This window comes from Pyxicephalus adspersus, chromosome 2, assembly GCF_032062135.1.
Source record: "Pyxicephalus adspersus chromosome 2, UCB_Pads_2.0, whole genome shotgun sequence".
NCBI lineage: Eukaryota > Metazoa > Chordata > Amphibia > Anura > Pyxicephalidae > Pyxicephalus > Pyxicephalus adspersus.
Genome location: NC_092859.1, coordinates 118,053,586 through 118,079,089, shown reverse-complemented (window position 1 = coordinate 118,079,089; position 25,504 = coordinate 118,053,586). Strand labels below are relative to the sequence as shown.

At 39.4% G+C, this 25,504-nt stretch overlaps 1 protein-coding gene across 1 annotated transcript in view; it reads left to right on the top strand.

Annotated features, from left to right (window-relative positions):
* The first annotated feature begins 6,899 nt into the window (after positions 1-6,899).
* Positions 6,900-25,504, top strand: part of MYO9A (myosin IXA) — a 69,951-nt gene continuing 51,346 nt past the window's right edge. Inside the window, exon 1 of the mRNA XM_072399073.1 lies at positions 6,900-7,279. The gene's annotated coding sequence lies outside the window, so the exon portion shown is untranslated. The remainder of the gene's footprint in view (positions 7,280-25,504) is intronic.

The window sequence follows — 25,504 nt, the reverse complement described above, 5'->3', positions numbered from 1 at the left end:
TGAGTGTGGTGAGGCTTCATTATCAAGGTTGTCCATAATTGTCTACATGTTATTTGCAGCACCCTGGTGCTCCCATGTGTCTCCAAGTGCATGTCATGTACAATTGTGATGCCAGGGGCCTCACAAAGCCTTCAAGATGGCCCTGCATAACCAATTGGCTGTTCTTAAAGTGCATTGGACTCCTGTTAATGAGACTTGAAAAAGACCTCATTGTTTTAGGAATATCGGCAACAGCTTTGCCACATGATTTTAGGGAGATTGGATGCTTGTGTGTCTTTTAGTAAAGTGACACAAAGTAGTAAATTATCTTGTCTGTATTCCTTATCTTATCCTTACCCCTTCATGTGAAAGAAAAAAAATCATCAGCATAGATTGTTCAACTCTTGTATGACATGAGCATGTTTGTTTCCATAAATATCATGTTGTTTCTGTATTGATTTGTGCATCATATAATCCAAGTGTAAGAACATGCTCACTACACATCTAACGTTTTGCAATCACTTGGTCTTTTTATCATTTTTTTCCACTCTGTGGCTGTACAAAATGTCTTTCTATCAATTTATCTAGGTATTGACTTATAAAAGAGAGTGTATGACTCATTTTTCTTTATTCTGGATAACTAAGCTACAAATGCCCTGATTACTCATGTTGTAAAATAAATTCTCTTTTGTCAGGCCTTTTAAACATCTGTCCAAAATTCTGCTGTGCTATACTATGAAACTAGTCTTGTTGACTTTGTAAATTGTTTACTTTAATGAATAAGGCTTTTTGTAACTTGGACCTCTATTATACTCTATTATACAAATATTGACCACAACTACTGTAGTCGAGTTGTAGGCCTGCCCTCATGCCTTTTTATTGTTTAATACGGCGCAGGAGTCATGAAAAGGCAGTGGGGAGCTTGATCACAGTAACTGCAAAATGGTTTCACTTATTCACAAAATGATTTTACAAAAATAATCTATCATAATTCAGAATTATATAAAGAAATGGGAACCATACATGCAAACAGAACTAGAACGTTTTAAGTGGTTTTAAGTATGAAACACCACAAAATTTGGTTCCCATCATGGTTTAACTAATAAAAACAAAAAAACGATTCACGAAAGATCGTTCGATAATTGTTAACAAAAAATGTGCACAATGACTGGTCAACAACGTTGACAAATTAGGAATCTCTCTGGAAACGAACGACCGTCCCGGCGGATCTGATTGGGTGATGATCGTTCTTAATCTATTGTGTGTAGGGTTGTTCAGTGATCGTGGATGGGATCTGCAGTACACTTTCTCCTGTACATGTCACTTCCTGCATCGTTCAAACGATCGTATCTAGTGTGTACATTATTGGTGGATTATATTTGAACGATCATATTGTTACAGGGTGTACAGAATTGTGCACAATATGATTGTTTAAATATTCGGGAACAATCATTCATCGTTCATTTTCAAACGATAATTATTGCACATGTGTACCTAGCCTATGTCACCCAGCCCATGCAATCCCTGCCCATTCAAACTATTGTTTCCATGTTTGCTTTCTTCTTACATAGATGACTTGCTCAACAGTGCAAAAATTTTGGTTGCAGGGTTATTGCTTGCTCCATTTTCTCCTTTATAAACCCTTTCCTATAAAACCTTGTGACACTATTTTTTTAAACATTCTTTATTTTGGATTTTCTCCATTTCAAATAAACAATATACAAAAATTAGCCAGATTAAAATATTCAAAAGCAATAAGGAAACGGCACGGAGTGCATTAATCATTCTAATAACTTTGGTTGGTTGCAGTCCTTAGGACTGGTAACACTCTTTTTAATTAAAATCCCAAGGGTATCCACAAATATCTAAAAACAGCAGTTGGGAGAAGGAATCTTTCAATGAGAGACCTGGAGCAGCAGGCAAAGGAAGAGTGGTCCAAAATTCCAGTAGAGAGATGTAAAAGACTGATTGATTGTTAAAAAAAAGCGATTTACATCAGTTATTCCTTTCAAAGGGTGTGTTACCAAGTATTAGTTTGAGAATGCCAATAATTTTGTCCAGGCAATTTTGATGTTTTGTGTAGAATGTCTCAGTTTTTTTATCTGCTTTTTTTTGTGTTCTTCCAGTGCCAACAAAAGAAATAACAAGACAATACCAAAACATTTGTAAGTGCAACAATTTTCTGGGAGAAGTGGTACATTTTGTGACATTAATGCAAGGGTGCTAATAGTTTTGATTATGACTGTATTACCAAACCATATCCTGACAGCCACAAAACATTAAAGCATGGTTAAACCCTTCCTTACATATCTCCTAAGTATATATAATATTCAGATATGATTAATGTAAAATGACAGCTAAACTTATAGATTCAGTGCTCAATTTTGTACAGATCCAGATTTAGATATGCAAATTCCTATGTACCAAATACAATAGATGTTTCCTGGATCTATAGTGGCATGTTAACTCTTTCACTCCCTGACCATATCCCCTTCTCCTACCTTCACCATTTTTCCTACCTCCTATGCTGAGCCAGTCCGCCCCCATATACTGGCAGCAAGCTCCAGCAGTTTTTTTTGTAATTGAAATGAAAAACATGCATACAATGAAATCCTGTTGGCAAGCTTTTCCTATCTCCCTCCTTGTCAGGTATAGCCTGAATCTTCTATACTGTACAATATCATCAGGCAGAAACTGCACACCTTAGCAATATGTTAGGACAGAATGTTTATATATGTTGTGGTTGACTCCCTCCCTTGGAGCTCCACACCTCAATTCTTGATGGCTCTCCAAAAGTTCTCACTTCCTCACATGCACTGTCATTTTGCTCTTCCTATCTCCACATTACTCTGTTCCTAATCCCCTCTAACTCACTTCCTTTTTTCAGTGTCCTGGGAATGCAAGGCTTTATCAGTCAGTGGATTTAACAACACAGCAATGCACTAATGCAAGTAATGCAATGCAGCATAAACGTGTGGCTTTATGCAGAGCTCCACATTGCAAAAGTGTTATTTGGCCCTCAAAATATGTATCTTCAGTTAGTGTTGAATCAAGATATTGGTGAATATTTGTAATGCATACAAACATTCGACAAAGCTCTCTGAATCATTTTGCATGTCTATTGTTCTAGGAAACTAAAATTGTTGTATGAAACATTTCAATTGTTCATTATTTTTAAATTTGAATCCTGGTTGTACTTTAAATGTTAAAATGATTCTATCCTATATGTCACATTCCTTGGGACATGTATTTGCTCTTGTTCTCTGTACTTATTGAATTGTATTGTTATCTGTTATTGAAAAAGAAAGATACTAGGAGTGTATCACCTTAGAGAACAATTATGCCTGTTTAAGTAGTTAAATGCAGCTACAGGCTGGACGCACTCACATTTGTATTACCGGCGTCTGTGTGCACAAGAATGCTTAGGGTGCTTAAAGGCTTTTTAGAAAGTAATAATGTGGCATTATGCTCTAAAATAACTTGATGCGATGAGGGGAATTAAAGGGCAATAATCAGTCTACTGATTAGAAAAACAAGGCTACCAAGATGCCAATGCACTAAAGGTGTCTATGAAAATTCAGGTTATACAAAGAGACGACTTATGTTAAACATTACCTTGGTAATTGGTGCAAGCTTGAGCCTTCTCAGACCTGACCTATGTTCCTATCTCTAGAATAGGATGGAAAATGCATTGTTGCACATATGCAACTCATGTATTGTAATGCATAGACAGATGTAATATAGTCTGCTATTTTTGTTTGTTGTCAGATCTGGCCAAATATATTGCAGAATGGACCGCCTACTGCAGAAAATTATTTACTTTTTGTAACTACCAAATTGTTTAAAGGGTAGCAAAAGACAAAGACAATTGGACACCATCAAAAAACATGCTCTGCTCACCCTAATATACATGCTTATATGAAGGCATAGGGCAAGGTATTAATCACAACCCCTTCATGGTTTTATAGAAACACATTGCCTAATTGATGCGCCCCATGTTCTCAAGCATCTATGTTGAACCAATTCATGAAGTTCATTACGTCTGTAAATCAAGCTCAGCTGAAAGTGGTCCCTAAAAAGTATTTAGCATAATTGGAATATACTGCTGACATTTTGTCAGGAACTGCAAAGGTATTAAGTGTTACTTCCCACTTCCTTATATGAACTTATTTTCAGTGGATAACGCCAACTACAAATTATCAGAAGGTACTGCTCAAGTTCTCATTTTCAGTTTGCTAATTGTTCATGCTGGTGACCAGTAAACCACAGCAGCCATTTTCCAGCATCACCAAGGTAAGATCTGAGGATTATTAAAAAAGAAGACACCAGACAGAAGGAACTTTTCTAATAAAAATCTAGTTCCCTGCTCCCCATCCCTTTCCATTTATTAATTCACACTATTGATCCTTTAATTAAATGGTGGCTTTAATGAGCAAATATAAGATGTTGAAGTCAAGCATGCATTATTTTACTTACTCATGTCAAATTCCTTAGGTAGGCTGTGTTTGAGATAAAAGTAATCACCGCTTAGACTTTTTTTTTCTTTCACTATTCCCCTTTTAGCTGTAGAATGCACTCAATATTCCTCCTCTTAGCACCTGATGAAGTTGTATGTGGGTGCTTACAATGAATTTAAGTTTATCCTGCTCCAGACACAGCTCTTAAACATTGGCTCAAGTGTTCTTTGAGAAGTAGGCACTAGCACGCCCTTCAAATATGTGTGCTTCTGAAGAAGGCTGCTGCAAGTGAGAGCTGACACATCTTACACATTTTCATTAGCTTCATTTGGCTGTTTCTGTTATCAGAAGTAGAAATCAGTGGGTCAGAGCTCTGACATGCCTCTTTGGGTCTTCTTTCTGTCCCTTACTCTTTCTAGGGGCTCTATTTATAAAGCAGGGAATCAGACATTCGCTCTTGGAAATATTTCAGGTCCATGTGTTTCAATGGCAATAATTGATTCCCTTCAGGGAATGTTAGCTGTAAATGTCTCTCTTTATCTATCTTTACAGTGTAAAGATCTGTAAAATATACGTATGATTTTACTACCTAGGTTGTTTCGCTTTCACTAAACTTTGTATGCACCCTGCAGGTAACTTAAAGGGAATGTAATGAGGGAAAAGGCCCACAGACCATTATTAAGTTCATTATGATCCTTATGACCAGGGCGTCCATTGCCTAACTATTCTGTGTTAAAATGTTCCTCATTCTCACCTTAGAAAGTTGAATGATGTGGTTTAGCTCTACACAAACCTGAAAACAATTCACCTTTCCTAACTTGAAACAACTGAAGTATGACTATGGCCCAGCTTAGCAGGGATGAGTTTTGTTATGTAGCACAAGAAGGAGAAATTCTTACCCGTCTGCACAGCTTGCTCCCTCGCTGTCGGTGCCATGTTGCCAATGCCTTGTTGCCATGCTTTACTCATCTGGTCAGTGATGGGGGGATGGCGGCGACAATTTCCACCTTTAGCCATCATATCTCTGCCATGCTGTTGTCATTACCAGGACTGCAAGTGTGCCATGGACCTACTCCTCAGACTTACCATCAGCTAAGAGATTCTGCAGACACACCATTAGGACTCATTCATCCCAGCGGCCTTGACAAGCATTGGGCTGTGTTTCTTAATCAATTCCTATTCAAAAAACAAGGCAAACTACCCGATATCTGTTTGGTTGTGTTCACACAAATACACTGCGTTGGTGCACCTTGACAACTTATAGAACATGTGGCACTTTTGTAAAACATGCTCCAACTTGCTGTAACACATTACAATGAGCTACAACACATACAATACCACTAAGTAAAAAAAAAAAAAAAGAAAGAAAAAATAAAATGCATATTAGCACATAGATGTACATCATGCATTACAACACACATTTGAATGCTTGCATTTTGCACACAATACCATGTGCTTTGGTGTACATGGGCCCTTCAAATATTATTAAATTGTATTTATATAGCACCAACATATTACTGAGCGCTGTACAATAAATAGGGGTTGTAAATGACAGATACAGTGACACAAGAGGAGGAGAGGACCCTCTCACAAAGAGCTTACACTCTCACAAAAAAAAGTTCAGATTTCACAGATGTGCAGGGGGATTTTTATTCCATTTTGAGGATGGCATATCATCCGATCTTGTGCCTGGGCACTGTGAGATTAAATAACGTGAGCAGAACTTGGAAAAGGATGGTGGTGCCTACTGTCCTATCCGGACCTAAAAGAAAGAAGAAAATTGGGACGGAATGGTCAGTGTGTGTGTTGTCCCAACCAGGACACTGATGTATGGCCTCAGGAGGGCTCTGCCTGCTTGTGGCAGGTCGAGTCTGTTGGTGTGTGTGAGGCAGGTCAGTGTGTGTCGGTGTGTTGTGGCAGGTCGGTGTGTGTGTGGCAGGTTGGTGTGTGTCGGTGTGTTGTGGTAGGTTGGTGTGTGTCAGTGTGTTGTGGCAGAGGTGTGTGTGTCAGTGTGTTGTGGCAGAGGTGTGTGCCGGTGTGTGTGGCAGTTCTGTGTGTGTTGTGGCCCCTTGGTATATGTGCAGCGTGTTGGTGTGTGTGGCAGAGCTGTGTGTGTCAGAGTGTTTTGGCCAGTAGGTGTGTGTGTGTGGCAAGTCAGTGTGTGTGGCCCGTTGGTATGTGTGTGGTGTGGCAGGTCAGTGTGTGTCTGTGTGTTGTGGCAGAGCTGTGTGTGTCGGAGTGGTTTGGCCAGTAGATGTGTGTTGTGGCAGAGCTGTGTGTTTTGTGGCCGGTAGGTGTGTGTCGTGGCAGAGCTGTGTTTGTGTATCAGTATGTTGTGGCAGAGCTGTGTGTGTTGTGGCCGGTAGGTGTGTGTGTGTGTGTTGTGGCAGAGCTGTCCATGTAATAAATCTGTGTGTCTCTCTATATGAACACGCCTGCCTGTGCTGCTCCCTCCCCCATCTCTCTCTCTCTCCACCCTGCAGTCACATCCTGCGGTCTCTGTGCTGCAGCTGTCTCCGGGCTCTCTCCTCTCTCGGAGCTGTCTATTGAGGGTCTCCCCGCCCAGGCTTCTCTCATCATTGCGGACCGTGCGGTTAGTCCAGGCCCAGGCTGTGTGTGAGGCCCGGCAGTGCTGCCTGTGGATGCCCGCTCTCTCTCTATACGGATGCTGTTGGTTTGTCTCCCAGGCCTGACGTGACCAGTGTGAGCCCATATGTAGGCGCTCCTCTCCGGACTAGGTGGCAGCTCATGACGTCTCTGTGAGCTCTCGGCTGTCTCTCGGCTGCTGTGGATGTCTCTTCGTGCTGTCAGGAGGCCTGAGATCCTCGGGGACAGGGCGCAGGGTAAGCGGCTATCCGTTGTGTGTGCTGTGCCAACACCTCAGGGTGCCCATCCGTGCCATACACAGCCTAGCTACCTGTGTGTATACCCCGTGCCATGGCATTCCCTGCAATGTGTTGTCAGTATGCTCGGCATGTGTGGTATGTCTGGCAGGGTTTTGGAGTTGTCGGGGCGGCTCTGCGACCTTTTCCTCTTCCATACTCCATGTGTGACTTGTACAAAGTGTGTAATGACAGCTCTCCATCCTCATACTGCCACCATGGAGGAGATCCTCATTCTATCTCCCCAATCTCTTCCATCACACCAAATAGTTTTATGTAATAGCTGGGTGACATCATTTGTCTGCTCCACATCCCCCTCCTTGTCATCCATGGGACCCCACCCTAAAAACTATCCCCATTCCCTGCACCCTCTGCTCATTCCCATCTGTCAGGATTGTTCACAAGGAATTCCTTCCAGTTCTATCCTCATACTGGGGGCCAAACCTCTGCACATTCTATGGATTACCTCCCCCGGGGTATCTATAGATGGGGGTATCCCCCTGGCATGGGGCGTACATGTGGCATCTTACTTTATTACTTAATGTTGACGTGTGATTGATTCTTTGTTCTACGTCCATTCCATGTAAATATTTTGATAAATGCTTTTTTTATTTTTCTTTATTTTCAGTACATATTTAACTTTTATTGATCATTGTGACAATAACTCCAATAGTAAACAAGCCATTTATTCCTATTCTAAGCCATTGGTGAAATTGATTCCAATTAAATAGACATCGGATACTTGTGATTGCAGCCTGGGTGTAGATGGGGAATATTAAAATTTCATATATTAGTCATTTCTATTAAACTTTTATTGAAGTTGTCCCGTCATCCTTTAGAATTGGTAGAAGATACCCATTGTGGGGTTGCTGATTTTCTTGCAGATCTGATTCCCGTGCACCATGAAATCTTTATTTCCTCTGATGATCTGTTTAGAGGTGTGATTTTGTACATTGCGAAGGAGCGCATGTGTGCACATAAATATGTATACAAGAAGCTGGATTCAGGATTGACAATGGATGAATAAATGGAGGAAACAAGAAGGCTGAATGTGCTGTGTGGTTAGGAAGGTTTGTCTCTGCTTTGTGTCATGTGGATAAAGCTCGGCCAGTGCATTAACATCTGTCACTAAAATCTGCTTTGACCCAGATATAATCACCCTGAGTACTGAGGCCTAAATCCTGGCATAAATAAAAGGCAGTGCGTGCTAAATCTGTGATCGTTCCTTAATAAAAATGACCCAATGGTTTGTGTTGTAGCGCTGCCGGGCCCTTGGCCCCGGTCGGGGTTAATCAGTGTGTCTCTGGTACACAAAGCCCTTTTCATGTTGTGGGACGATGACATTTTCACATGACGGGAGAAAACCTCAGGATATCCCATTATGGGAAAGTGAGCGCTTCATCATTGACTCATGTAAAGTGGTAATTCATCTGATTTGAGGTTGTGATGTACAGCCCATTATGATTGTCCATTCGTCATCCTCTGCTACTGAAGTTACACTTTGGTGCTCATCATGTGAAAACATACATTATGTATTCATCTTTCTTTCTTTATTCTTTTTCTGGACGCTTACATATTGGTGAACACGGGCTGTGTCATTCTGGGTCAGTGCCATGTAATGTGTTATTGTAGCAATGATCATTTGTCTCGGGGTGACTCCTGGTTTATACTGCTTTCTGTCTCCAGAGTTGTATGAGTTTAATTCCAAACAAACGTCAAGCAGACGAGGGGTAGGGAGTTTGTTCAAAATGCACCATGAAGAGTTTTCTTTTAAATAGAAGCCAAAATCACACAACAATTTACCACAAAATTCAGTTTTTTATGACTATGATTTAAGTGGGTTAGGCTAGGTACACACGTGCAATGGTTCTTGTCCGATAATCGGCTCAGAGCTGATATTGAACGAGAATCTGGCGTGTGTACAGGGCTCGTTACTTTTTGATGCACAAGCTTTATAAAGTCAACAAAGTGCAAAATCCTCTTTTGTTTGTGTCTCACACACTACCATCCCCCAGACACTGCAGCTCACGGTGGGCAGGGTATCGGAAGTGATTATACGAACAGCCACCCCCTCTATAACTTTTTTTTTTTTTTTTTTTTGGAACAAACATACATAGCCTACATTGGAACAATATCTACTCTACTCTGAATTAAAGCCGAACTATTGTTTACATTTGTAGTGGGTCCTCCTCTCTACTGCAAGTAGTGGAACGAACCCTAAAATTCGAGCATGCGGGCTCTTTATTGCAGATGGCACAAGTTATATCTCCGAAATGGCTCCAGTGAAGGAGCTTGGGGAGGTGAGTTAGGTTCTACTTTAAGTGCTAATTCTGCCCAGGAGTTGATAGAAGGTCTTGCTCTGAATTGTGAAATGATCCTCCCTGTCGTCCCATTCTATGCAGGGCTCGTAGACCTGCATTGACAGGATGGTGTCAGCGGCCAGATCACGGGGGCAATAGGGCTTGTGAAGAGACTGGGGTGACTGGTGTAGCAAAGAGGAGTGCATCAGTCAGTATGGCAGTGAGGGGTAAGGTGACTTTCCTTCTAAACTATCTACTCCTACACAAAATAATCAGCAGGGAGGGGACCAACTGCAATGGTAAATAATAGTTTCACTTGGAGTTCAGGGGCAGGGCGGCATTATTAACACACCTTCACAAGAAGCTTAGGACTTCCCTGGCAGGATCAAGAGGTATTTGTGGGACTTTGCAGGGGGACAAAGAGAACACAGTCAGGGAAGATGCATTCATCATTGAGTACTGCAGTACATATCTTTATTGAGGCCACAGCTTTATTTTAAATTAACTTTTAAAATAAATCCTTTATTGCACCAATATGTTGGTTCTTCTGAATGAAACAAAGTTGTTCCCATTTCTGTTAAATAACATCTTGCAGTGAGGCTTTAATAGAAATATGTATGTATGTGTGTGTGTATATGCATTTTTATATTATTTGGAGACCTTTCCTTGAGCGTGTGTGTGTGTGTACCCTTGTGATCCTCATTCTGTTCTCCAACACCTTTTATTTGTTGTAGCTCAGTATTGACTGTGAAGGTTTTGTTTGTTCACTGCAGATTTATTGCCCCATGCTTGAATGTTCAATTACCCATTGTTAATTCCAAGTGTATTTTGTGTTAATTAACTTCAGTTTGACATAGGAATAGCATGTGCATTATTGTGGAGGTAATGGAATTGAAGAACTGAGACTTTTTCACTTCTGGGAAATGTGCAGAAACAAGACATGTTTGCAGTCAGCGTCTCTTACTAACGCATTCACAGTCTAATCATTTAAAGTGTATGTCAAAGCTAGATAAAAATAAATAAAGCATATGTATTATTTCTGTGCACTGCATGCACATTTACACATTTCCCTGTTCATTATTCAGTTCTAGTCCCTACAAGAACATAAAAGATCTGTTTGTCAGAAATGTACTTCAGCCCTAATGCAGTTTTTTGTTGCTGAAGATGATTGTTCATGACTGTCAAAAATCAAGCCTCAATATAGTTGTAGCATGTCATAATTTACCCTTGCACCATGCCAGATCTCTAAATGGCTGACCGATAAAAGAACCTTCTGTACTAGTCAACTAATGGAGAGAAATCAGCAGACTTCTTTCCCCTAGTCCATCCCATCCCTACAGGGCAGGACAGGTTGTTTAATGTCGCCTGAATTGATTATAAAAGATTGTTTTCAGCAACATTAAAATAGAATTAAACTGCCACACTAAAAACTTCTCAGGCCCCAAAGAGCTGTTTTGCATAATGTTTGCAAAAATACACAGCATATTTGCATGTTGTAGCGGATTTACTGCTGATATTTATGCCCCACACAGTTGCTGGCGCTTCCGGTGTCACCCGGGCTTCCTCTGGGTTCTGAGTCTTTGTCTGGCCCAGAATAATGTTACTTCCGTACATGCATCTCATTCTTAGACTGTACACTGAGCTTCACATGCCCAAGTTCTGATGGTTAGAAATCTTAGGAATTCAGCACTTTTTACTTAGCATCAGTTCTGTTTTAATTGAGTCTGAATGGAGCTTGGGTTTTGTTGTGGGCTGACAATCGGACCTAGTCACCCATCTGTACAAAATACACATTCCCCAGATAATGACAGGGAGGCACAATGACTCTCCATATGACTACAAAAGTTAGCACTGGACATAGGTCAGCTCTAAAGTTCTGTCATGAGCAACATTTTCTTTTCTTGCACTTATTAAACAAATGTAACACAATGCTTTTATTGGTGTATTTACCAGACTAAAAGGGAGCAAATAAGAGTTGTTAATTGTCAGAGTTTATGTACACTCGAACACAATGCTCTGTTGAGTCACATTGCTCCCCACCTTCCATTTAACTGCTGTAATAAATTATCTGTTATCAGATTTCAGTATATTTGGGATAGGTCGGTCCAACTGCAGATCAGTACATTCCATTTTACAGCCATCTTGTAGCCACAAATTTTTTATTCATTGCAGATTCAGTTACATTTTATAGCCTTAGATGGAGAAGAATTAAATCCATACTATCTTACTTGGTATTCTACCATCCTACACTTACATTGGTACCATCTTACTGCTCAAGGGCTGCTGTATAACAAGGAAAGTGCTGCTGCTGCTATTAATATTTTGCAATATTTTATGATTGGCTGGTGATGATTTTAAGTGGAAGTTATAAAGTTTAAAAAGAAATTTAAATATATAACTATAACTTTTTTGCTGTCTGTGCCCTGTTGGAGACAGATGGGGAGAGTTCCTGTCCTGGTGACCTCCTGATGAGAAATAAAAATCTCTAGGACAGAAATGAACAGAAATGCACTCTTTGGCTAGCAATGACCTGTTCCACACATTATGGCAATCAAAGGATCAAAACAAGTTTATGGCTAGCAGCTTGTTTTAAATGTAATCTGCAGGCTAGGACTTTATTGTAGAAGTGATCAGGGTGACTATAAAGTCACCCAGTCACTTCTGTGGCAGCCCCGCTCCCTTTTGGTTCCCAGGGTATTTTGCTTTTCTACTCGGTACCACAATATCAAGTCTCAGGAACACAAGCAATGAACGCGAGATCACATACCCGATCCCTCCTCCAAGACCTTGGAAGTGCTCTTCTATGAGCCGTCCTGGTTCATTCTGCCAGATGACAAAAAGAAATGTAAACAGGTTCAGCACAAAAAAGTGCAATCATCCATTGTGATATTAATAAAGTGAAATAAAATAGGTAAAACAGAGTTAAAAAAAAATCTGAAACTGAATTATATGGAGTAAAACAAATAAAAAGCCCTACCCCTATCTACATACATACAATTATGTGCAACAACAATGCACACTCATATACAAACAATTGTGCCACACATATTTACTGTTGCTTCATCTCAAAGTGTGAGTAATAAGCCCGGATCAACGCTAGGTTTGATTAACAGTATAGCAAATATTGCATGAAATAGAAAAATTGCAGTTAGCACCATTTTATGTTACATGGACTCTGATTTCTGAAAATATATTACCTTGTAGGAAGGAAGCAGTTAACATTGCTCCAGTACCAAAATGTTGCTTATATACCCAACACTTGTTCTAACATTTCACAAGTTCATCCTAAAAAAAGAAACATCTTTGGCTCCAGGTTTACTCTTACTTTTTGACACAAACAAGTAGCAACAGTGTAATCATGTTTTGTCATAACTTCGTTTCCATTCTAGAGATCTGTTAGGATGTATGGGATCACAAGTATTCTCTAAAGGATATTTGGGTTTTTGCAGTACAGTTCTTGATAGCACCATACTTGTACTTAAGAGATATGAATGGCACTCCCTATGTGGATGTGGCATTAGGTAAATATAATTACTGCATCCTGCTGTAACCCCGCTCCTGTCCTTCTATGTAAACACTCGAGCGGCGTATTACTACACGTGTGTGTCAGCTCAAAAGTCCACCCGGCCGCTGCTGTTCTATACAGTAGCTGGTTAGTAGTAATTTGCAGTAGTGTGCTACTGATTTGCAGACGGAGGTTGAAGAAGCTGGGAAACAGGTTGCAGTTATAATATTTATCTAATGGGACATCCCATATGGGGGAGTAACATTTTTATTTTGGTATGCAGTGTTCTCCCCAGCCCCGTATAGCTGGGCGCAGCACCCGGCACCACCACCCACCTACAAATTCTGTGTTGAACACTGCTTATGAATGGATGGGGATCAAAGAACTGTACTGAAACTATCATAGGGAGAGAAATATAGAGGTCTAAACTGGTTTCCTGTGTCTGCTGTTGTTTTTTAATTATTATTGTTTAGGTCACTAACATGGAGCAAGTTTGTATCATGTAGACATAACTACTTATCCACATACATTTCCCTGGTCTTTGACTTAGAAAGTATTGAAGCACAAAACTAGGATGACACTGGGGCAAACTGGCATTTCAAGAAAAAGATCAACAGTAGCAACCTACTTATTTCTTTCATGACATGCTTTCCTTTAGGAAACATACATTGAGAACAAAGGATGAGTCATTCTGCAGATCTTTCTATGCATAATGGTATTGGAGGCTTCTGTGTGGAACAGGGCTGGTGTCTATGCACGGTTGCATGTGCTGTGCTAGTGAATGTCATTCCTGTATGACATATTGCATTCTGTGGCCACTTGTCATCTTGGTATGTAAAAATATGGGTGCTGAACAAGGAAGAATTATGTGATAAACACACAAGAATGTGTAATTATATATATATACATACATACATACATTATTATTAAACTTTTTTTTAATAATAAACAGGATTTAATTAGCGCCAACATATTATGCAGCGGTGTACATTAAATAGGGGTTAAAAATGACAAACAAATTCAGACGGTGACACGGACGGAGGAGAGGACCCTGCCCCAAAGAGCTTACAATCTAGGACAGGGGTGTCAAACTGAGGGCCAAATCAATTACCGGCATCACTCTTGTCTATAGACCAGCGGGCTCTCTGCCTGTGTGTGCCCCTGCACAGCAAATAATGCTGGGAAAATTGTTATTATTATTGTTAGCTTGTGCAAAAAGGTTACCATTGAAATTTAACTCAGAAGGCTACAAATAGAGAAAGAGGCATAAGATTTTTAAAAACATTCCTATGCTTCTTTCTTTTTAATATAGGCTTTTTCCAGATTGAATGTGAAGCAAAACCTCTTTGTTTCCATATGAAAAGGTTTTATATCTAATGAGAAGGAGAAAATTTCTCTTTTTTTTAAATTGAAATTTTTTTCAATAAATTTAAAGGTTGGCCTACGATTTTGTCTAAGTTTTTAATTTTGGTTCTCTGTGTATTTGAGTTTGACACCCCTGATCTAGGAGGTGGGGGAAGTGACATACATACAATTATTCAATTGATTATTTTGGGCAAATTTGCCTAAATGTAGGTGTAAAGAAAGTTGGCAGATAGCAAGCCACATCTATATAGGCCAGAAAGGTCAGTGTTTCTCCGCCAGGGTTCTGTAGGATCCTAGAGTTCCTCCAGAGGTTGTTAGGGGATCCTTGAGCAATGAACAATTTGCTTCTTTCTGGTCCATTTTACTGACTACCAATGATCTTGATGTCTTTAAAGATGACATTCTTCCCACTGTGAGATATAGTAATTATGGAAGGGGTTCACTGAACACCTGAAAGTTATTTCAAGGGTTCCCCTGTTGATCCAGAAAAGCTGACCTAGTTGTTTTGTCACATGATCTCTGCTGAAGGAAATGGGAGTTGATATTGTTTTGTCCTAACTTTTAGTGTAAAAGTTATTGTATTTTTGTATTTTTTTCTTGATCCTCTTTTTTGCCTAACTTAATTTATAAAAAAAATGCAGGATTTTTTAGGATGGCTTCAATCCGTCAATCAGACATGATGTGGTTTTCAGAACCATTTCATAATTCTGTATACGCCTGAAGACGGGATCTAAGTCTTGCAGAATGCTTGCATTTTTAAAAACTTTTATTGGTTGACTTTAAGCTGTGATTTGAACTACAAATTTTCTGAATTACCCAATGGCTAAGGCTAGGTACACACATTCAATGGTTCTCGTCCGATAATCGGCTCAGGGCTGATATCGGACGAGAATCTTGCAAGTGTACTGTGCTCGTCGTCCATTGTCTGAACGACTGTCCTGGCAGATCCACGGAAAATGGACGATGAACGATCGCAATGAAAGTGAAGGGGAGAGAGTGCAGCGAGGTGCCGCTCCATCGTTCTCCCCCCTCCCCTCTCCATAGAGCAGAGTGGTGATGTATGTACAGCGCTTGTTCATGCATCGTGCAGCCATTTGCCATTGGAAAGGATTGTGAAAGATCCTTTCCAACGACAATTATTGCACGTGTGTACATAGCCTAACCTGGTACAAAACTCAAGAATCCGTTCCTTGTATCGGAAATCAAATAACAGTGGTAACAGACCTTGATGAGATCCTGAAGGAGCAGTTTGTGCAGCAAGCCAAGTCATTCAGGACTTATGCCAAGACAGCTTTCCTCAGGGGTTCCTTGAGCTTTGAGCAGCTTGTGCCTCACAGGTCAGTTTATCTGACACTAATGGATATCTGTAAGACTGACATTCTTCCCAATGACCATCAATGTAAGAGGCATTCTTCCTACTTACCACCACATTAATACATAGTAACTGTAGCAGAAGTTCCTTAAGACCTGAAAGTTATTTTAAGGATTCCCCCATGTTGAAAAGGTCAACCACAGTTGTAAAGGGTAACTGCTATTTTGTTTTTTATGCATTTTATAAATTGCAATTCCCCTTCTAACGTTGCCATGATCTTCAGTTTCCAGGATAAGTCGTGGTAAGAGTTTAGTATCATGCATTAACATGAATCACTATCTTTGCACAATTTCTATGCAGCACTACCAGTCAGAATGCATAGCTGGCACATTTTTCCTTCAAAGCCACAGTCATGACACTGATTTCTTCCAATGTAGAATCTAGACAGAAACTTCAAATAAAATCAGTTCATACTGCAGCCCAATAATCACCCTGGTGCACTTAGTCCACATAGAACATATATTATATGTGTAGAATGTGCAAATATGGCAGAAGGCACATCTCCGTTTCGTGAAAGATCACAAAATCTAGTCTGATGTAACCTGCAGTGCTTTACTATGAACTATGCTTTACTAGGTTTCTGTTTTTTTTGGCCAGTCATTTTCTGGATTACAACCTGCCAAATGTGCAGCAAGTGAACTGACAATACACATGGGCAGTTGTCTAATACAGTTTTTACCATTGTTCTCATGTGAAGAACACATGCGTGTTTCCATGTAAAGAACGCTAAGCATTTTTATAAACTTTGTCACTAGTACTTGGCAAACATCATTATACATCCAATGATCTTGGTAAATATGTAATATTTCAGCAGTAGAATTGCAGGCATTGCATTGCAGGAGTTGGTATAAATCCCATAGAATGATGTTACATCACCAGGGATTACATGCTATGGTTAAAAGATCCGAGATGTATAATGAAGAACTGTGATTGTCAGAAATCATAAGACCAAGGCACATGCTGTTCAGTAAAACTGGTGACACTGGGAAATTGTTGGAATTGTACTGACATTTGTAATCTGGAATCTGCTGGATTACTAGAAATCCAATCCTTTCTTTGCTTTCTTTGGTAGAAGATTTTATAAGAATTCACAAGGTCAGTGCAATCACTGTCATGCAGGTTTCTATTTATAACACTGTTTACATTTTTCACCTCTTTCCTACCTTTGCCATTCATCTCCTAGCACATTCTTGTGTTTGGTAAATTGTCAAATCCATGTATCATAACCCTTTTCTTAAATTATTATGAATTTTACCCCTTTATGGAATTATGCGCTGGCCTATGGGAAGATCCACAGGTGCTTTGGCTAAATTTGAAGCGATTATCGTGGTGTGATCACTCGCATGTGTCATTTAAGTAGGGTGGGACACGTCCTAAGGGCTGTGTGTCAGTTCCTCCTGTCACTGGTGATTCTTTGTAAAGGGACAGACTGTCTGGCTTTGTCTCGGTGGGGGATGTGACCTTCCAAATCTTCTTTGTATATGGATGGTTAGAATTGTCTTTTTTCATTCTATCTGATTTGAATTATATTATCATAGTTTTCCCTCTTTTATTTTATCCATATAGCAATATACTTCAGGTACCAGTAGTTTAAATGATTTTGGTATCCAATATATAAAATTCTACTGCAGTTCTTCTGAACTTATAATTATTTTTTAAAGTGTATCTGGTGGGAAAATTGGAATGGTAAAGGGGACCTTTTTCTAAATGTCCACCTATTTGGCTTCCCTCTACCCCTTCGGTCAAAGTTCTATATTACAGTTCTGATTGATTCCAGTAAAAAGTATCTTGGGCAATTTTGAGGGTCCAAAATACTATGGGAACAAGCTACTGTAAAATTTCTATAACGTTTATTCAGAAAAAATTTTCCATTATTCCTCTGTGTAGCCCGGTTACGTCAGCATTGAGTGTCAGGAACCGGGAATGGTGAATATTTTGAATGCATTATGAAAAAGTTATTATTCTCTAGGAGGTCACAAACAGACCCCTTGTAAGTTAGTTTATTGTTAAATAATAAAAAAAAAAGATGAGGTTATTGCACTCCCAGTGCATGGGGGGAAAAAACACAGTTGCAATTTTTTTTTTTTACAGTGCCGGCAACACAATGCAAATCTGTGTGTTGGGGTGCCTACCGCGTATATGTGTTCTTAAAGGAGTGCCAGGTTCTTTTTATGGAGACAACCCTGATGTATTTAGTCATGTCTTGACATTGGGGACTCAGATTTACCAATCTGCATGTTACCAGTTCCATTTTGTGGACATTAAGTTCTCCAGAAGAGCTGAGACACTCTGTGCAATGCTATCTATTTGTCAGTGTCCTTGGGGAGGACACCTGATAAAAAAAAATGTATTCATTTTGTCACCATATTTATGTTGTTGCACAAAGTTGCATGCCAACACTTCGAGGGCAATCATAACCAGCACTATTCTGCAGCAATATTTCTGTACAGATTCTTAATTCAAAGCAGCGTTGTCACTCCCATGTAGGCTGTACCTGCTTGTACTACAATAGGATGAAAAGATCTTGATGACGTTCCTATCAGCATGGTCACTGCACTGATTTACAGCCACACTTAGTCTTGCCCAGTGCTTTCTGCATTCATGGGACTGTTTCTGTTTCTAATTTTTTTTTTTTGTTTGTTTGATACCTTATAGGGCTTGGTCATCACATAGTAACCAGATTTGGTGCTTGTTCAGAAATTTCTGCTGTCATGTAGAGGCCTTATACTTTTATTGTGGATGATCTATCAATACATTGGCTGTGTGAAATCCTTACTTGCACTGATAGTTAGGAGCACATCTTCGTGCTTGGTGCAACAAGCAAATAGCCCGCTCATAGTCTGCCACTGATGACCTCTTCTTGTGTGATGCTTATAGTCTGGCTATCACAATGACCTTTGGGTTTTAGCACTTTGAATTGCTGACCCAGAACAATTATGCAGACAACAATTCTGACATTTGTCTGACATTGTGACTAAAAGCTTGTTCTAGGTTAGCAACTCGGAAAGCACTGAAACAAATGGGTCACAATTTATAACCATGCAACTAACTTTTGGATTCCTAACACAATTTGTAGTAATCGTGCAGCACATGGCCCAGCACTGGACATGCAGTATTCAGGTTGCACGGTCTCATTCTTTGTAATGCCAATGCTTCCCAGTGGGAGAGCGCCAGGACGGAGGCAATTACACTTTCCAAATGAATGTGTGTTTCAGATGTCTTTTGCTAAACTATTGGGCTCCTCACACTTTTTCGGCACACAACTAATTCTAAATAATCCTCATCATATATTTTATCTTTGTCTCTTTTGACCTATAATCTGTATTTTTAGGGGTTGCTAATACTTCAGTGTTCGATTCATCCTTAATTGCATCCCAATACACAAATAGAGTGTTCTTCAGAACACCACAACTCAGATGTTACTGGTCTGTGCATTGTATTGATGCATTGTAAAAAAAGAAATAGTGCTGGTGCTATTTTTTGTTTTAAGGGTTCAAGGAAAGTTCATGTAAAATGAATGGTATGCCAACACACAAAGTTAGGCTAGTACCAGAACTGTGTAGTCCTGAGAATGCTCAGAATTCCTTATTTTAAATTTAAATAACTCTTTGGTTCACCACAGTACATTGGTTTTTCCTCCCTAGTGACAGTGACTTTAACACCCCGGAGGGAATGTACATTTGTAGTTCTGAATTCACATTTCTTATGGTAGATGGACGTAGGCAAATACGTATTGTGCTGCACAAAAGTATACTTTCCAGATGTTAGGCACTTCACAGCTTGCTGGAGAAATAAAAGCTTATTTTTAATGTAAAAACCCAGAAATATTCCAAGGAGGTCTGATTGTGATTTCCAGCCTTTGAATCTTAGCAGTGTTTGGACACCGGTGAGATACATCCATATGCCAAGGCATATCAATTACAGCAAAATGTAACCTTCAACATCAAACCTACTGTTTCATATAGGCAATAAAACATAAAATGAGTGGAAATATGAAGTGAGACATTTAAAGAACTTCAACCCCACACATATCTACTGCTTTGTTCTCCCTGGCGCCTTTTAGCTTGGCGCACTACCCAGCACTTTTCATTAACTACCTGGCTGTTTTTGGTTACTAAAAAGTTGGGACACAAAACAGGGGCCATTACCCGCCTACAACTTCTTCCCACCCAGCTTAAAAAAAATTCTGGGGAGAATACTGCTTTGTTACGTGTGTTGGTCTAAGAGGTACGGATTGAGTGACCAAACTTGGATGATGCACTTATCACCATAGCAGAAGGCAAATTGTTACATGGGTGACATGCCTCTGCATTTTTTTTTTTGTGGTCTTCAAACTACCCTAATTCATTGAAATTCAGAGATCAGGCTGTTGTTACATTGCTAGTGTAGTAATTTAGTACCCAACTGCTGATTTCTCCTGCAAGACCTCTTCTATGGTTGTGCATTGAGCCATCTATCCTTTACTAGGAACAGCTGTAGGGAGAGGAAACACGTGTCCCATGTGACTCTATCACAGAGGCCCTTACAATTAATTCTTTATTGCAAGGCCTTATCGACTGTCCCGTTCACTGTACCTCCATTTTCCTAGCTCTGAACAAGGAAGTGGTAATTTAAAGGAAACGATTAAATGTCACGCTGATCATTTGAGTATACTAAATGGCTTTTGTAGTTTCCCACAAGTACATTTTTTTTTGGTGGTTAAAAAAAAGAAAAAAACATTTTGCTGCTGAAATGAAGAGTGACCCCTCTTGATAGTATCTTTGTGAACCAAGGTGCATTTTACAATGTTCATTATACAGAATTTACTAAATAATATTGCAAAAAATTAAAGCAGAACTGCAGCCTAATATCACATACATGGATAGCTAATTAAAAGTTAAAATAACACAACTGGCTTTTGCTGCAATAATAACCTTTAACTCAAAGATTTACCAAGGAGTTGTCCTTAGGCTATATGTACACATGTGCAGTAATTGTCCTTGGAAAGGATCTTTCATGATCAAGCACTGTACATACAGCACCATTCTTTTCTATGTAGAGGGGAGGAGGAGAGCGACACCCCCCTGCGCTCCCTTCACTTCCATTACAGTCGTTTGTTGTCAATCGTCCGTGAATCCGTCAGGATGGTCGTATAGACGATGAGCGCTGTACACATGCAAGATTCTCATCCAATATCAGCCCTGAGCAGATTATTGGACGAGAACCATTGCACGTGTTTATGTAGCCTTGGTTTAATGGACTTCATGCAACCCGGTATCTCTGTACCCAGCTCTATCTTAGTGGACATAGAGCGGGAAGCAGCACAGTAATGAGATCATCTCTTTGTCATTTTGCTTTCTAGTCCTATCAGCATGCTTCTTGTTGGCACATGAACATGTTCTCACTTTGTGTTTTTTCTTCATTAAACACTCCAGCCCTGTATAGGGACTGCAAGAAGCTGATGCCAGATCAAATCCAGGTACACACACTGTTTAAAAAAAAAAAAAAAAAAAAAAAAAAAAAAAAAAAAAAAATGCATGTAATCAATGCTATAATGCTTACAAAGTTGTACGTGAATGAAAGGAAATCTTGGGTTTCTTACGTTCTGTAATGGCTTTCTTGCAGCGCCCTCACTTTGTAATATGTTTATCGGAGTTCAGCTATGGTGACCTGTACAGGAAAAACTTGCTTCTCCTCTTTTGCTAGACTCCTCCTTTTCTACTGTAAAACTTATTTTATTTTTATACCTTTTCCAATAAACATATTTGACTTTTCAACTATTATAGCTAAATGACAGCTGAAACTTGTATCTTGCATGAAACCGTGCAACAGTTTTCTCACTGATTGCATTTTAAAGAAAAATGCTTTATTAAAAACACGACTGCATTAGAAAACAAAACTTGCATGCACATAGTGTTGGGAGTTCCTTTACATATTCAGTTTTTCTGACACCCTGTACATCAGGACCCCCATTTTACATCAGACCCCCCCCCCCCTTTTTTTAAATCAGAGCCCCCCCCCTTCCCTTTCCATACATCAGATGCCCCTAGAGCTCTGGGTGCATGGACCCACACCCGCTCACTGCTGTAAGTTTGTGGGCCATTGTTGTAAACAGAGCCAATGTTGCACAGAAAGTCTTCTATTACTCTCTTCCTATCTCTATTACATTTCATCTGGCAGAGCCTAGCCGAGGAAGTGACTAGTGGAAAACTTCCTCTGCTGGCTCTGCAGTAGTGAGGTGCTGTGGATCTGTGCTGCCTGAGATCTTAACATGCACCCATTTTTAGGGCAGACAGTGATGACAAAGAAGCCTCCTACACAGTTCCCCTGGAGCAAAGAACCTAATCGCATTTGTGATATGTGCTGCCTCTGTTTCTATTCTGCTAGCTGGGGGAGACATCATTGAACTGTAGACTTAACTCTTACATAGTTGCTCCTCTCCCGGGATGATATTGCATGCTGTGATTTCACTGTACTTTGTAACTGTCTCACAATATGCATTAGAAACTGCTGCAAGTCATATAACGCTTGTCCAATTTTCTAAGCTGTAGGACGCCCAGAAATATCTAGGCCCTTTCTTTACAAACTGAATGTCCCTGGCCTTCCCCTTCCAATTATTGGATTATAATTATTTCAGTCATGGTTTGTCAGCATCACATATGGGTGTTATCGAGAGCTGTTTGCATGCAAATTCAGCCCAAATATATTAAGGTTTATCATCAATATGTTGATGAAGCTGGAAAGGAGAAAACTTTGAGTCATTTTATAGAGATTAATTTAGAAGAGCTAAATTCACCAATACAAATTTTTCCCATATGAAAGCTGACCAAAGGTTCTATAGCTAACGATCAAGTCATTAAAGAGAAAAAAATGCATTGTGGTTTTCTCTGAATTTCTCTTCTCAAACTACTATATATTATAGTATGTTTTCTGTCTATTTCTAGTTATGGAATTGGAGATGTACTTTGTATGCTGGCGTTGACATTTACTAGTGAAATGAGTGGCAGGCGGTTGCTATCCATAAAATGACTGATTTCAGTCAAGATGGTGCAGCTTCAGCCAGTAAGACGTTTTGCGGTCTGAAAATATTTATATGTTGAAGGATATATACGTTACTGCTTGCTATATACTTATTCAAATGGACAATGGAAAGTTCTTCTCCACCTTCTCAAATCACCTACTAAAACTAAGTGAAAAACATACCTGTCAAAGTAAGTATTAAATTGACCTAACCCTTCATACCCAGCAATGTCTTCCCTATTACTGGTTATGATGTTGTCATCCTTCTGGGTTGATTACTTTGAAAAGAAGAGTATGCAAAATGAGAGGACACTCCAGTCCATTGAAGAAACATCTTCTTGCAGAATTTCTCCTGCTTCACCTATCACAGGGCTCTGTCAGGAAGGATTGTCATGTCTCTTCCACTAGAATTAAATCAGCTTATTACTAGCATTACTCTTTGGAGTTGTATTTTATATCTACATATAGAGGGCTCAGAGATAGTAAGCAGTGAGTGGAAGGTTTGTTTTATTTCTAAGACTAATGGATGCAATATGAGCATTATTGTGCATTGTAGTAAGACCGCTAAAACCATCTGCAAACATTTGAATTGTGCCCAGGGTGCCCAGTGAGCCATGACCGCCCTGCAAATCACCCATCCGTGTAAACATGCCCTAAAGGTAATTAATAAATGTCATGAAAACTTTAACCTATAAAGACTAACAGTGAGCTGGAAAAAATTAACTTAGGTAGTTTATATTGCAGATCTGACTATTATCAACTGTTGCATAACATAGAGAAGATTAGTGTACAGGACATTAAAACGTTTTCCTGAGCACAAACAGCCATTTCTTTATCTAATGGCCAGTCCCTATGCTCCTTATGTGCAACTTAAAGTAACTTCAATCTATAACAACTACAGACCAGTTTTTGCCCCATAAACTTAAAACCCTAAAACCCCAGGCTGACGTGATATTTTTCCGTCTCTTTTTCTATTAATCAGGTCTGAGTAGATCTAAATTGTATATCTCAACATCTGTATGTATAATACTTGGCAGTAAGGTTCGTGTTTAGACCCTTTCCCATTTTGCCATTTTAAAGCTCTGTCCTGTCTGCCAGTTTTTCTCCATTTTGTTGTAGTGTTGTCACCCAGGTTTCTGGTGGATACTGTCAATAGCTGTGCTGACACACATTTCAGAGGTCTACCCTGAACTATGACGTACAGGTATGTAGACAGGAGGGTGCTTCAAAGAGCCTGCAGGCGATCAGCTGTGCTAAGAAAGGCCAAAGGATTGGAAAAATGTGATGGCAAGTTTTTGTCATGAGCTCTGCTGCTCTGACACATCACAGAAAATGCATTCTTCTGTGTCACCTTTTTCTGGCATCCAGGGCTTTTTTGTTGTTGTTTTTTTTAACCCCCATGTATCCATGAGGCAGTCTATAATATCAGGTGAAAATCTTTGACTTCAGCACCTTTTTTCCAATATAACAGGAAAAACAAAGTGTCCATTAATATCAATGCACAGTAAATCTTCCAAAATGTTCTACATTTAGTCTTGGTTCAGGAGGAAATAACAAAACAAGGTAACAACGTGTTTAAAAATACCTCCAAGGCTTATATGTTTATGTTGTCAAGTGGCCAACAAAAAGCTGAATGAATAGCATTCATATAAGTATGCCACAACAGGTAATAATGTCACATCTGTTGTTCCATGAGCACCATCATTAATTAAAAAGCAGACGGGTACAACTAATTGTGCAGTTATATATTCCATGTTGTTTTTTGGATAGTTCTTAAGTGCTAACCAAAACACATTTCTGCAGATGGATGGAAATTTACCCTTCAAGAAGATGTAAACCTTTACTGAATGACATTTAGTTCAATAAAGCACAAATTATTACTAACAATTCCCCGCCTTTGTATTCGATATTTCTATTTATGTTATTGTATCCCAGTGGTGCTGTTCCTAAAAGGCCTTCATAGCAGATAAACTAGCTGAATCAGTTTCCCCTTATCAGATATAACAATAGTAAGGTATGATTTAAGCTATGTGACTGGCGTAGCCTGGATTTCTTCATGATGGAGGGCATAGATTGTAACCAAATAAAATCCATTTACCATATTGGCCAGAGGCTCCGTGTCATAGTTGCAGATAATTACAAGAAACGTTATTTGAAAATTTGAATTCATCTTTAGCTCCCTGAAAGTTTGTAAACTGTCTGCTTTTGTATAATTGCTGTGAATATTTATTTTTAAAACAAACCCACATCTTAACTTTTATTAAGTTATGGTAATTGTGGATATTGCCATAATAGGTTAGGGGGAAACAATTCAGAGGCATTGGCAAACTTAGTGCTACGTATATACAGCATTTTAAGGGACAATTTTTGTAAGAAAGAAAAGCCCTGTGCATGGGAAGGAACATTCTCGCATATCAGATGTAAGAGTAATAGAAAAGTATTAACCTAAGACATCCTAACATTAGATTGTGAGCGCCTCTGTGGGACAGTGACATGAGTATGGGTATTGTAAAGTGCTACATAGTAATATAAATATCAGTTCATAAAAATATTAAAGGCAAAATCCTGTCTCAATTTACATGCCAATTTAAAATGGTCTGCACCCTGTGTTATGGTGACAACACTGAAAGACGACCATGGAATGG